A 15,140-nucleotide genomic window follows, 5' to 3' on the forward strand; every position below is an offset into this window, starting at 1 on the left:
GCGCGCCTCCCCATTTGGAAACCTCTGTTCTAGAGGGTAGAGAGGGGTGCAAAAAACAATCTCGTAGCCAGATTTTAATGACGGTTTTTAGAGCAGCAGCGGCCAGAGTTTTTGTGCGCGTTATGTCCTCCCGGTCTCCAACAGTGAGCCATGCTTTTTCAACAGTCTCCATAAGCTGGATATCTCAACGTAATACATCGACAACGTTGGACTTGTCAGTATTCATAATTAGGGACCATTCTCCGAGTTTTCCCGGTGCAATTTCCAATTGTCTGAGGAACGCGGATTTGATTAGCGTAAATTACTTCAGTGATTAGCCCCTCATATAAGCTTATCAGCTCTCGCAAGCCAGACTAGAGGTAGATCACAAACAGCAGAGGCAAGGGAGAGTTACCTTGAGGGGTCACCACATTTGTCAGGAAAGGTCTGGACGATGATGTTCCAAGGCGAACAGTGAGTTTCAAATGTATGTGGTTGAAATAATAATAATTTAATACCAAATAAAAATTTAGAATCTAACTACAAATTCAGAAATGAATAATTGAAATTACATTATAATATATTTATTTTATTATAGTTAATTTTATCTGGGAAACCAAATGTAAATATATAACCAGTGAGAAATTTCTTTGTGAGAAATTTTTTGTTGTTTGTTGTTTTCTTAATTTGATTAAATTTTATTCTATTTATACAATTAAAATTGGTTAAATATATTGTTGACTTACAGAATTTCTTATAATATTCGACATTCTGTAATCAAATTGGCCTTATTCTTACAATAATTTAATCATTTTTTCCATTTTAACGCTTTATATACTTTTTGGATTTTTGCACACATTTATTTTCTGTCTATTTATTATTATATTTTTATTTTCAATGCCATAAACATATTCCTTTATCATATTTTTTCAGCGATTTTGGTTTTATCCACGCATTACCATGTAATTTTGAGATAAGGTAATTAAATCGAAATGTGGTTTTGAAGAGATTTTTTTATTTAAGATAAGCAATCAAAAAGTTCGAATGTCAATCTCCTTCTGTATATTCGATGATTATGTGTGTGATTTTACAAGTCTTATCATGAGAAATATGTGAAGAAATAATGTGTGGTTTTGAAGAGATTTTTTTATTTAAGATAAAAATCAAAAAATTGGAACGTCAATCCCCTCTTTCAGCGTATTATATTATTATGTGTGTGATCATGAGAAATATCTGAAAATGCAAAACCACATTCTTGTCAATATAAAATATTTCTTTAAAAATTAGCCAGATTTAGTACATAAATTTCGTTTTTTCTCATGGTCTATCATTTCAATAGCGTACTGTTTTCAACTTAATACATAGCCAGATCAGTAAAATGAGTATTAAAATATATTTATTTATGTTATTTATTTTTTTAAAATCTGGTATGTGTCCTCTAATGAATAATGAGAATTTAATCATTTATTTTTGCAAATCATTATTTTTGCAAATATGATTCTACAAATATTTTGAATTTTTTTAGTTTTTGGAAGTTTTGGAAATATATAACTATAATTTATAAAATTTTATTCAACAAAGAAATAAATAAAGATTTAATCAAAAATGCGGCTTTTTAGAAAAATTCAAAAATTCCATTAAAGAAAAATCCGTGATGTCTGTCCAAGAAGTAGCCTCTGAATCTAGACTGTTCGCTTAGATAAATCTGCCCTTCCGTGACAGAACGTAAGAGGGTGAAATTGGTGTAAAAAATTACGAAAACTAAATAAAAATTATGCCACGAGCCGAGAATGAAACCGTGCCGAAGGTTAAAACTATGACAATTGAAATCAATGTTAAACAATCTTACTCCCTTTTCTAACTGTCCATAAACTAACTTGTTTTTTAAAAAATGTTAATCGTTATCAATTATTGTTAATGGATGCTTATGAATAATCTGTTAATGCTAGCAAGAGTAGGTGCTGAAAGAGTAGTAAAGAGCCTAAAAAACAACACAGCTAAGCCGCAGTTTCCGCGGAACACGGCGACCGAGATTTGCTAAAAGAGCCAGTTCGTCTCCTTCCGTTGTTTGTTTTCAAGGAAATTCTTCTAACAATGTCAGTGAGGAGTTGAGACGCGGCCTCGCCGACAATTCCTAAAGTTCCGAATACAAGGGGGCAAACTTAAAAACGTCTGAAATACACAAGTACCAAACCATTATTGTTAATTACTTTTTAAGACGTTTAAAATGCACCTTTCTCATTAGTTTTAACATTGACATAATTTTTGGACAATTTTAGCTGCTGAGGCTGCCAAAATGAGACAAACTAAAAAGAGAGACAATACTTATGACCGCTGTCAAAAACATTGGGTTTCTCGAATTTTCGGCCAATTCACATATTCATTGCAATACCAATGATATTTTTGAATCAAAAAAATTTTGGAAAAAAGATCTTTCAGTAAGTGGAGGTGCGAAGTCTGATAGTTTATTGTGTTCGAGTGATCTGATAGCCTAAGTTGAAATTTGGTTATGTAGTAGTCTGAACATAGTTGATCTGTTTTTCGGGAAGGTATTTTTAAGAGGGGTCTTAATTTTTTCCCAAGAATTACGATAATTTGACTTTTATTTCTTGGCAGAAAAACACATAACGCCACGCTAAGACCGGAAGGAAGGTGAGAGATCCCTATTTTTCAACTGTGTCGTGCCAGAAGAACTCGTCGCCTCGTGAGCAAGGAAACGATAACGAGAATTAACCCCAACTAGAAAACTAGCCTCCTTCGGATTCGAACCCACGACTGTCCAGATCCATTATCTATAGCTTAAGCTTGAGTAAAGTCAATATGTTGAGAAAAGAAAAAGCATTGGTCAAAGATGACCCCAAAAACTGGAATGTTTGAGGACGAGTATTTTTTCCTGTGTATATCGGGGCTGACGTTAAACTGTCGTCGGTCGGGGTGAATAAAATCATAGATGATTTTGACAAAAACATCACATGGTTAAGTCTTAGTCAATTAGTGAGACATTTTAGATTTGTTTGGAGCCTGACTGTACCTTCGGTGTTTGAGGCAATATCGTCTGCGTAACTTGAGAGTAGTGTTGCGTTGTTAGTGGGCATATCGCTTAAATAGAGGTTAAAGAGTTATGCAGTACGCCTATTGGCAGGTAGCAGAATCGAGATTTTTTGTTCGCATATTTTGTACGCCCAAGTCTCCATGAGAGGAAGATAGTTGGCTATATTTTGATTTTATGGAGAATGTCGGATTCACAGATTTTTGTTTCAGTTATATTAATTATGAATAACTCCATAAATAAAATAATTTAAAATTATTTTTATTTTTTATTATTTATAAATAATAAATAAATAAATTTCGTTTACTTGTTTGTGGTGCAGTATTTATGGACTATACAGCAATCATTAGTTTTTCATCTTTTTTAAGTTCAATTCTCATTGCCGTTTTATCCTTACTCCAAGTAGGACCACAACTAACATTTTTAAGGCCAGCAACTTTGAAGACCTCCTGCAGAACTACACGAATGTAATCGATCATTGTAACTTTACAAATAAAGTATATTTTCTACATTTTTAACATTTAGCTTCTTATTTTTGAATATATTGCTCAATTTATCGTAACCATATTTTGGTTATTTACAGGAGTCATTACTTTCACTGCCTTCAATATAGCAATCTCGGCTTATAATATTTGGAGGTTTAAAATGATCATATATTACAAACAGATATCTAAAAAGACCCCAAATGTCCGGATATGGGTTATATGATTACGTAACAGTGATGAACAATGACATCAGCAGTTATGCAATTCGGGAGGGCTACATTAAGATGGCCACATATGGACTGAGTGCCATTCTTTAATTGCTCATGTTATACGAGGTTTATTGAACTTTAGGTTTGTCTTTCTTGTGGCAAATTGAACTAATTTCGATGATAAATTGATAATTCTTTTATTAATTATTCTTCCTTTTTATAATCATTGAAACGTTGTTGTGGACATGGTGGTTTCTTGTAAGAAAAGAATAAAACATGTTTCAATCGACTTATCTACGAAAGTTACTAAAAGAAAAAACAAACGGAGCGTAGAGAATGTGGTTATGTCCAAGGCACAAGAAGTTTTTAAAAATGATCTTAAAGAACACCTTCTCTCTGCTCAGTGTATTGTTGACACTGTTCACGCTGTGGATAAGAAACAATGGGCAGTGGAAGTCGTTGAGGCTACAAAATCCAGATTCAAGAGGATGCCTCGTGGCCTCTGATTACAAACGCTTTTAACTCAAAATTCGGGACATCGAAGTCAATTGCTAATTTTAAATGCTTGCTGTCTATCAAGTCGAGTGAATCACTCTGTGGCCTTCCGGGAGAGGAGGTACAGAAGGCTGAAGTCGCAAATTTTAAAAAATGCTTTGAGGAGTTTCGTTGCCAAATTGGGAAAGTAATTACAATGGGAAGGAACGTTCGTATCCCTACTAGGAAAATTCCAAGCCAGTTGCTTAAAATAGAAATTTTAAATGGTATTAATGTAGCAATAAGGGAGTACATTGCCTATTGTGGATATTAATGTTATCACGGACATCATATATGCAGGACAGTGCACTTATGAGAACCTTACCAAGAGGGATAGTATTAAAAGTAATTGGGAAGACAACATGAAAGGCAAACTTACCAAACTTAAAAAGCAACTTGAGCAAATTCGAATGGTAGTCAAATGAAAGGGAAGAATCAGTTTGACGAAGATACACGCAATACCTTGTGTGCTTATGGGTTTAAGAAGTCAAAGAAGGGAGAATTCGAAAGAGTTATTTCCGTTGTGTGTGACCAAATCAAGATTATTGAGAAAAAGTTGAGAATTTATGAATCGAGAAAAGGATTTAGAAAGGCAAATTGGTGTTTCGAACTTAATAGAAGGCGATTCTATAGAAATATTAGTGGAGATAACAAGAAGGGGATGATTAATTTCGACGAAGATGAGTGCCTTTCTTTTTGGACTAGTATTTGGGATAAGGTTGAGCGAAGGGAGAAGAATTTTCTGGTTAGCAAAAGAGTAACTGGATCTGAGAATTCTTATGCTAATTTTACGGAAGAGGCAATTATTGATACTATCAAGATGCTTCCAAATTGGAAAGCGTCTGGTTGTGATGGAGTGTACAACTTTTTTATCAAAAACTTTCTTCAATCCATGAACACCTTTGTGCCGAAATTCAAAAAATTATTAATGATGAATATTCACCTGAGGAGTGGTTTTACACTGGGGTGACCTATCTCATTCTAAAAGTGGATGTATGTAATTCCCCAAAGGATTTAAGGCCGATCACGTGCATGCCGAATCTATATAAATTATTGACAAAATGTGTGAACAGAAAATTGTCAGAATATGTTGATTCATATGATTTAATAACTGAAAATTAGCTGGGAACAAGGAGAATGTGTCAAGGGGCAAAAGAACAAGCTATTGTCAATCAATGTTTAAATCAAAAAAATGGAAACAATTTATGTTCTACGTGGATTGATGTTAAAAAAGCCTTTGATTCGGTCGATCATGAATTTTTGGGCCAAGTATTGCAAAATTCTGGTCTCCCCTTCTGGATTATTAGATTTATTAATAATCTTATCACAAAATGGAAGATAAGGCTTAATTTAAACAATAATACTCTGGGAGAAATTAAAATAAAGCGAGGAATTCTACAGGGAGATTCTCTTTCACCGCAGATCTTTGCTTTGTTAATGGACCCTCTAAGTCGATTGCTGAATGGAAAGTTTCCGAAAATAACGATGGGGACTCCAGGAAATGGGGAACCCACTTATGCAACTAATCACCTCCTCTTTATTGATGATATAAAACTGTTCTCTCACCATAGTGATTCTATGGTTATGATGATGGAAGAAGTGGATTTGTTTTTTGATGCAGCTGGGCTGGAGAGAAATTTTGAAAAATCCGCAACAAATGTGAAGTTATTGTCTGGCAAAGCCCGGTTCCTTGATGGATTGGATGGATATCAATATTTGGGAGTCCTTGAGGATAAGAACAGTAATGTCCTTAAAGAAGAAATTATGAATAAAATCTATAAAGAAGCATCTACGCGTATTGAAAATTTGACAAAAACTGATTTAAACTCAGTTAACCTGTTTAAAGGGATAAATGAATATGCACTCTCACTTTATAACTATTACATTGGATTGATTGATGTGGAGCCTGGAGAATTTGAGCAGATTGATAAGAATATTCGCCGAATTCTTATGGACAGACGTATACATTTCCAACACGCAAACAAAGAAAGATTGTATCTACCAAGAAATAAATTTGGAAGAAGCCTGGAGTCTGTCAGTAATAAAGCTGAACGGATGCTCCTCCAATTTTATAATGACTTAGAACATAAGGCAAATTACTGCCTGAGAAGAGAAGGAATTCTACGGGTCATTAATTCAAAGAAAACCCACATGGCCACTATCGTAGAATTCATTTCCAGAAAGTACAACATTGGGATTGCAAAGGATTTGACAATGTCGACATTGATGGAAATACAGCATGAATATCTGCTTAAAGAAATTGAGAAGAAGCAGATGCACTCTATCTTATTTCAATGTCTGAAAGACACGGAAGTAAATGTTTGTGAATCTTCTGGATGGTTGGTTAATGGAAATCATTCCCCCATGACTGAAGGGAGACTGTGTCTACTTCAGGACCGCAACATGTTTTTTGATAATGGAGAAAATAAGTGCACGCATTGTAACTCGGCAAGAAAAACAGTTGATCACCTTGCAACTAGGTGCGGGAGAATGCTGAATAGCTCATATCTCAGACGGCATAACGAAGTAGTCAGATGTATTCACTTACATCTCTGTCGTCAATAAGGAAAACTAAGAGACTAAAGACACACTCAGTTCAATCTGTTGTTAGCAATGAATTTGTGGAGATTCGTGTGGATACTACGATTAGTACGGATACAGCTGTGGCGAATAACAAACCTGATATATTTGTCCATGATAAAGTGAGGAATACAATCACCCTTATCGAAGTTGGGGTTACTTCGCAAAATTGCCTAAAGCAGGTCGAAGTTGAGAAGTTCCACAAATATGACTTATTGGCAAATGAACTTGAAGCAATTCATCACGCAAAAGTGAAAGTAATCCCTGTTGTAATGACCTGGGATGGAATTGTCTCAAGATTTTTCAAGGGTCATCTTGATGTCCTCAAGCTGGAAGAAAGAGTGAGAGCATATATTCAGACAGTGGTTCTGAGGAAGACATTGGAGAGCATGCAGGCTGAAGAGAGGCATGGTATATCGATACCTAGTGAGGAGAAAGCTGAAACGGAATGTCAACCAAGGGCAGCCTCAGAATGTGGAGTGTGCTTCGACGAGAACACACCTATACGGTCACTGGATTATGGGCCCAAAAAGAGAAGATTAAGCTAATTAATTAATTACTTTAACATGGATTTTTACGATTAGTATCTGTTAATCATTGAAACTGATTTTTAGTAATTAGAGGTCTAAAAACACAACAAGTTGAATAAACTAAATTTATCGTCATTTTAGTTAAGTTTTGACTTTATCATAAAACAGGTCATTAATATGGAATTTCGCCTCTCCGACGGAAAGTTTCCTTTTCTTCCCTCGTTGGTCATATTGACTGCACGTTTGGTAAACTCTTTTGAACGAATTGAAATATTGGCAAATTTCTGCGTGTCCCATTTCGATTGCAATGTCAAAAGAACTCTTATTTAGTCCATTTACCGACTCAAAGTCCAGTCCAACAGAGATGAGATATTTACACGACTCAAATGCTCCTTCCTGGGCAGCGCAATGCAAAGGACTGTTTTTCTACCAAATTTGAATATTAACTTATTACATATTTGTCGAGAGAATACAAAAAATGAGTTCCAGTGCTGTAAATGACTTGTAAAATACGAACATTGTTCAATCTGGCAGCCATGTGGACAGCAGTGTCGCCTAAATATGTATAAAAATAATTTAAACCATTTTTATTTGTAAGATTCACCAAACATTTCCGTTCTATTAGCAAAACTGCAGATTCTGTGGCTTGAAATCTTGTGGCAAGCATCATTGCAGTAGATCCGTCGTATGTTTTTACGTCAATCATACTCCTGTCATGATCAAGTAATAACTAATATGTATTGGAGGGTCTTAAATACTTGTAGAGTCTCATAGGCATTGGCAATGGCAGCCAAATGTACTACATTTTGCCCATTTTCGTCACAATCTGACAATTTTGGGGAAAATGCTGAAAGGAACACTTTGACTTGTTTTTTCATGTTGTGACGACAGGCCGACTCGAGAAGTGTCTCAGTTCCTCTGTCGCCGGTCCTGGTGAGAACGTCGTGGATTGATTCTCGGAGGTCCTCAGAAAGGGCACAGTCCCAGCGTATTCCAGATAAATAAATCTTTCTTTTTGAAATGATATTTTTTGGTGGAGTTTCTATAAATAGTTTTTTACGTTCAAAATCACCTTTATATAAAATTTTCAACCGTCTTTTGGGGATCACGTGTTTTTCCTGATTGCCTTTTTTTGCAGGACCAGGCATTACAATTTTTGACTGAATGACACGTGTTTTCAGTATAACCGTAATCATTGCAACGAAACATATAATGAGAGGAAGTAATATCTTGATTTTTTTATTGTTCTCCTCTTCTTTAGCTATAAAATTGAGTATGAGGACATATTACCTTCATATGCTTGATAGATAACTGAGAATTCGTTCCTTTGTTTTCTTCCTGTAGATAAGCCTCTTTTCCCCATCAAAGAGAAAAAGCCAGCAACTTGTTCTGCATTTTCAAATGTTTTGTTTGATGGAGCCAATTTCACATCAACATTCAATTTGGTTCTATTTGATTTGTTTATTAATTATACAACCCAGTTAGACTGTAATTGTCCATTTTTATTTCTTGTGGTTGGGGTTCATCTCTAAGACTGAGAACAGTCCCTGTGACTATGCTCCACGTTTTTAAATAACTTGATTACTAAGATTTCCGTATTTACAAACCTATTTAAATTGTTTAAATTCCCTGGAGGAATCACAAGCACAATTGTAAAGGTTCCGGTATAAGATGTACTGAGACAATCAAAGCCGTCGAAGGAACATTGGTGAGTAGCACAATTTGTGTTGCAGATCCCATTTCCATAGTCGTTTATACATTCGGGAAGGTTTAGACATTGGGTCTTATCACTCTGTCTTATTTTGAAATACTAAGTCACCAGACTGCAGTCAAGACCGTCGTAAAAATATTCCTTCGTATTACAGTCTTGATCACAGTGGCCGTCCGACAGTACAGACAAGCAGTGTTTGGTCTGCGTACATTCCAGCTTATCTAAAATTGGTGCAACTTGGCAGTCTTCCTGAGTGTATATCGACAGCTTGAGTAAACAGCCAGAGTCACATTTTTTATCACAAATCTAGCCATTGGTCACATTGTCAGTACAGCATTGGCACAGTAGTCTGCACTTTTTTGAGGAATAATTTGATTTTTTGGGATTTTTTTACCAACGATTGAACACGTGGGACCAAAAAACCCAGGCTGACAGACACAGATCACGGAAGACTTTCCTTCCAAACAAATTGCGTTGTTTGAACAGAAGCCTTCCTTGCATTGATTTTTTACTGATATTTCACAACTTTAACATAATAATTAGCATTAATACAATTCTCCATAATAATTTTGGGGGCAGTCACAAAACGAATGTCCATCGGAATTTGTCCGACATTTTCCCCTATTTTGACAGTGAAGAGAACAAAAATCACAACTCCCCGTCGGACAATCTTGGTTACGGAAAGAACACTGATTTCCAGAATATCCTTCATGGCAAATACACGTGGTTTTTTTTGAATTTGATGTAAAAACACATTTTTCTGTCCATGGCATGAAACAGTCAGCAAATCGACAGTCGACTGTGGAGGCCTCGCAGTATCGTCCAAAGAAAAAGGGTCGACATTTGCAGACGGTCTTTGTAGGTGATATTTGGACACAAGTTCCTTCGTTTTTGCAAGGATTGGACAGACACAGATCAAAAACGAATTGTTCACATAATATTCCACGTGTTCCGGGAACACAAAAACAGTGGAATTTGTTTTTTATGGCCAAATTTCCAAAATGTGACAAATTTTGGGAAATACACACTCCCCCGTTCTCGCAGGGGTTCTCCAGACATTTCCCCAAAATGGATTTTTTGTAGTTTTCTCCCCTGAATCCTATGGGAAATGAACTTTTTGAGTATTTTTGTTCTATTTGTTCGCAGTGAAGACCAGTATACTGAGAGAGACATTGACAAGTAAAGGAATTGACATGATTTATGCATGTTCCGTTATTTTGACAAGGATTGGGGCTACAGTTGTCGATTTGTACTGAGCAATCCTCTCCTTTATAGCCTTTCATACAAATCCGATCAGATTTGTTGATTTGTGCTGATTTATAACAAGACATGGCTACCCGTATTTCCACATGTATTTTGAAGACTGTTGTTCTGACAAATACACATTTCTCTCCCTCGAACAACCACACATTTAGCTCCGTCGATGGAACACTTTTTTGTAACGCAAAAATCAAGTCTTTTCTCGCATTTTATGCCTTAAATACATTTTTCCCAAAATAAACAAACCTACAAATCCTATAGGGCATAGACATCTATTTCTTGTAGTCAGGAATACCCCTCCATTCTCACAACGAGTTTTGGACAGGTCCTGACTGTATTCACAGCTCTTGCCGTAATAATTCGAGTTGCAAAGACATTTTCCGTTCAAACAGATTCCGTTTTTACAGTCAAGGCAAGGGACCGTCGTGGTTGGGACTAGTTGGTTTCCTTCGAGTTGATTTTTAACCAATGGAAGACACTCGACCTTATTTTCACTCAAATTGAAAGAGCAGATTGTATTTATAGGGCAATGGCTCTTTGATTCCGAACATGTGTCTATATTTTGGCAGCGATGCCCAATTCGGCCTGGCTGGCAGTGACAAACCGGAACTTGATCTTGTTCTGTACATAACCCATTGAAAAGACAGTAGTTTTCGTGGCACAGTGATTTTGGAATTTCACATAATGTTCCATGGAATCCATTTTGACATTCACAGGTAAAGCCTCCGTGAGTATTATGGCAAATCCCATTATTCTTGCAGTGTGGTACCACGTGAGAACATTCGTTGATGTCATTTTGACATTGAGGACCTGTAAAGCCTGGGGGACACAGGCACAGGTTTGTATTGTCAATGCAAAATCCTCCATTTTTGCATATTTCGCCAGAAAAGCATTTTTGGTGATATTTACAGTTAGTTCCTAAAAATGATATTTCAGGTCATACCGATATATCCATCATGGCATTTGCATATGGCTTTTTCTGAGAGTATACAGTCGCCGTGGTAGCATTCCAAATCAGCACATGACTTGTGTTTCTCATCAAATTGACAGTCAGTCCCATAAAAGCCTAGAAACGATAGAATCACCAAGGATGTAGTTTAATGGCACATTAGTGTGAGAAAACTAAAGAAAATTCACGTCACATCAAAGCAGTTAATTAAGCATTCTCATAATGAACCAGTCCATTATCGCCTTATTAATCTTAATGTACCTGTGTTGCAGATGCAGTGGTAGTGACCTCCTCCTGTGGATAGACATGTGCCATTTCCACAGAACTCTGGTCTGCAGGGATTCGATAATTCACAAGTACTCCCATAATAGCCATTCAAGCACCTAAAATGTGACAATAAGTTGACAAGTGGATAATCTATATACTACTTGATTATTTTAGCAATAAATATAAGATTCCTATTATTCATGTTAATGTTTATTCCCATAATGACCTGCAGTAGGAAAATCCTTCTTGTGTTTGTATACATGTCCCGCCATTTTCACAACTCAGATTGGAAAAACAATAATCTCTTCTGATGATTGACAGAATATTTTGAAAAAAACAAAATAGAAAAATTCTCATCACAATATATCAGCCGCCAATTTCATTAAATAACGTATTTTTGCGATACTTATTACACGCTTCTGGTATCAAGTGGATTATATTCCTCTTAAAATATAATTTTAAAAAAATATAAATTTTTCATGGCTTTTTCTTGATGATAGGATGTTGTCAGAAATCGAAGAAATGCTAATTAATGGGAATTTTATCTCATGTTTTTAGATAGTCTTAATCAATTATGAATAAATAGTTTATTAATTTTACTTGTTATGAAAAATTTCAATTTCCCTCAAGAAAATATACCCGCAAACATATTATTAGATATTACTTGTCTGTTAGACATTTCCCACAAATTTTATTTTGTTATCTTTCAAATCGAATCAATATCAACCGCCACTAATTCTCCAGGGTCTGTCTGTGGGCGTCAAATTCTGTTAGTGTCACTAAAGTCTGGCCAAAAAATGTCAAAATTTTCGGCTTTTAAATTTCCGAATTCTATTTGTATCTCATATTTTATTGCATTATTGTAATTTACTATGTTTAATGAATAGTTCAATTTCTTTAGTCAGTGGCTAGTTACTTATTCTTAATCAGGCCAGTTGGCTTTTATCTATAGACTCATTTAATTTTTTTGATGTAAATTCGTAATTTCCATTTCGATTGGTGTTTTGTATTAGATTGAATATGTATTCCCAATTTTTTCCAAGCCTTACTAAAGGATATCCCATGTTTATTTTATTGAGAAAAAACAGCGTCAATCTCTCTGCAGTAGAAAACCGAGGTGAAATATGCCACATTTACTTGGTTAACTTAAGTGGCCGGACCTATCCCTCTGAAAGAAGTTGGCAGAATAGCTTGTCTCCATGCCTGTATATCATACAAGATGTCTAGAATGTTTTCTGTTCAGGTTGTTGTGCATTCAGCGTTGTCTTTATTGCCGCCATACATAAGGAAAAGATAATTTTTCTCGCAAATGGGCCGGATATTATCATTTTACAAATTTCGAAGATCTTTTCAAGCAAACCAGTATTTTTTTCCTTGCGGCCTTGTCTTAGCTCATCCAGACCTCTGGAGATGCTGCGACAAAACATGTTCTCTGTTTCAAATATTTGTTGATTTGACATCATTCTCGTCTCTAAACAATTCATTCTTGATACGATACTGTACTTCGTCGACTGTATTATTCGCCAAGTGAATGATTATAAAAATCAGGAAAAGTCGACTTTCTGTTCTGACCTTGTAATTGGAGTCTTAACCATGATTGTAAATCGTCCTATTAAAAAAAATTTTGTATAATATTTTTTTTAATTCCAACTTTCTTTGGGAAAAAAATTAAGATGCAACATTAAGTTAATAAACGTGCGTATCTTGCCAGACGAGAGACTGACACGGTCGAGAAAGAGTTAGACCGTACTTTCACAATGGATTTTCGCGCATAAAACCATCTTGATTCGCTGGCGTCGCCTGTGAATGTACACATCTAGATCTTCTAAACGAACCTGATTGCCTTTCCTCCCATGGAACCGGAAGTCTCAAGTGCGAAAGGAAAAAAATGGTACTTCTCCGCGAGCGAAAAGTACTTCCGCATCTTTTTGCATTCAGCAGTTGGGAGAATTGATCCTGGAATGGATGAGGGCATCAGCAGGTTCTGAGGCGAGAACGAGTCCACACACGATACGTCCCAGGTGAGTGGTTTTCTTCTGTTGAAGGAAACACATTGATCCTGTCTGGTCTCTTCACATTTCCCAGATGGATTTCCGTGGGTTCAGGTATGGAGGGGATATACCGGCAACTTCCAAAGCCCTTCTGATAAGGTCATTAAGAGGTGTGTGCCGCGGGATATGGTCAGCAGTGCGTCTACACTCAGCCTATAATAAATTTTACTTCAATAAATTATAGCTTCAGTTCCATTTCATTTTTTGAAAAACGCAATTTTAGACGAGTTCTTTTGTTGAATATAACTCAATTTTCAAATATAAGTGATTCAGAGTTTGACTCTCTTCGCTCAGACTCCTCCCGTTCTGACTCTCACAAAAGTGATGCCTCTTCTCCCGTGGACAGTGAAACTTCCCCTGACAACAACTACTTTCGCCGCAGGGTAATTAGTAAATTAATGGATGGTGATGTCCGTGGAGCGGTCAGACTTGTTGCCTCTTCGAACCGACTGTTATCTCCCTCTCCATCGGTTTTGTCTAATCTGAGGTCTAAACACCCTCCGCATCCCGTTAATTACCGCACACCACCTGCTATTGATTCGATTGCATTTCCACAACTACTAGTTTCTGCGGAACAAGTTGTGAAGGCACTCAAAAGTTTCTCCCCAAGCAGCAGTGGGGGCATCGATGGTTTGAAACCAGGACACATTAAAGATCTGATTTCTCCCCTAACTACTGAGGCTGGTCGCCAACTATTGTCTTCTATTACGGATCTATGCAACCGCCTTATCGGGGGTGATTTACCTGACTTTGCACGGACGATTTTTTTTTCTGCTAATCTCACCGCCCTGGGGAAGAAAGATAATGGTGTTAGACCGATCGCCGTCGGCAATATTTTTCGCAGATTGGCCGGAAAGCTTGTCTGCCACGCAGTAGTCCCCGAGCTGGCCCAAAAATTTTTGCCCGCGCAATTAGGAGTTGGAATCAGCGGAGGTTGTGAGTCGGCCGCCCATGCTGTAAGGGAACTAATGGAGACTCCAGAAGAATTTATTTTGGTTAAACTGGACATCTCCAACGCATTTAATTCAGTCAGAAGAGATTTCCTGTTGGAGTCCTGCTATGCTCTTGCCCCCTCGGCTTATCGTCTGGTCCATCTATCTTACTCTCAACCAAGTCTCCTCTTGTTCGGTGATTCCGTTATCGTATCTTCGACCGGTGTACAACAGGGAGATCCTCTTGGTCCTCTGTTGTTTGCAATCTGCGTCAATTCCATCGCCCACTCTGTCCTTTCCCCTATAAACATCTGGTATCTTGATGACGCCACAATATGTGGACCACCATGCTCTGTCCTAGAGGACCTTCGCGTAATTATCCCTGCCCTTTCATCTATTGGTCTTGAGATAAACTCTGCCAAATCCGAAGTTATAAATCTCAATATCCCACACGGAATTTTTGTCGAAACTATGGCCGTTCTGGAAGATATTTTAAAAGGCGTGCGGATCACCGATAAAAAAAACCTCCTCATCCTTGGCTCCCCAATTGGTCGCGAGGCTTTGTCTCAAACTCTTATTGACAAGGCAGCTGTTCTGTCATGCA

Source organism: Octopus sinensis, unplaced genomic scaffold, assembly GCF_006345805.1.
Source record: "Octopus sinensis unplaced genomic scaffold, ASM634580v1 Contig18745, whole genome shotgun sequence".
Classification (NCBI taxonomy): Eukaryota; Metazoa; Mollusca; class Cephalopoda; order Octopoda; family Octopodidae; genus Octopus; species Octopus sinensis.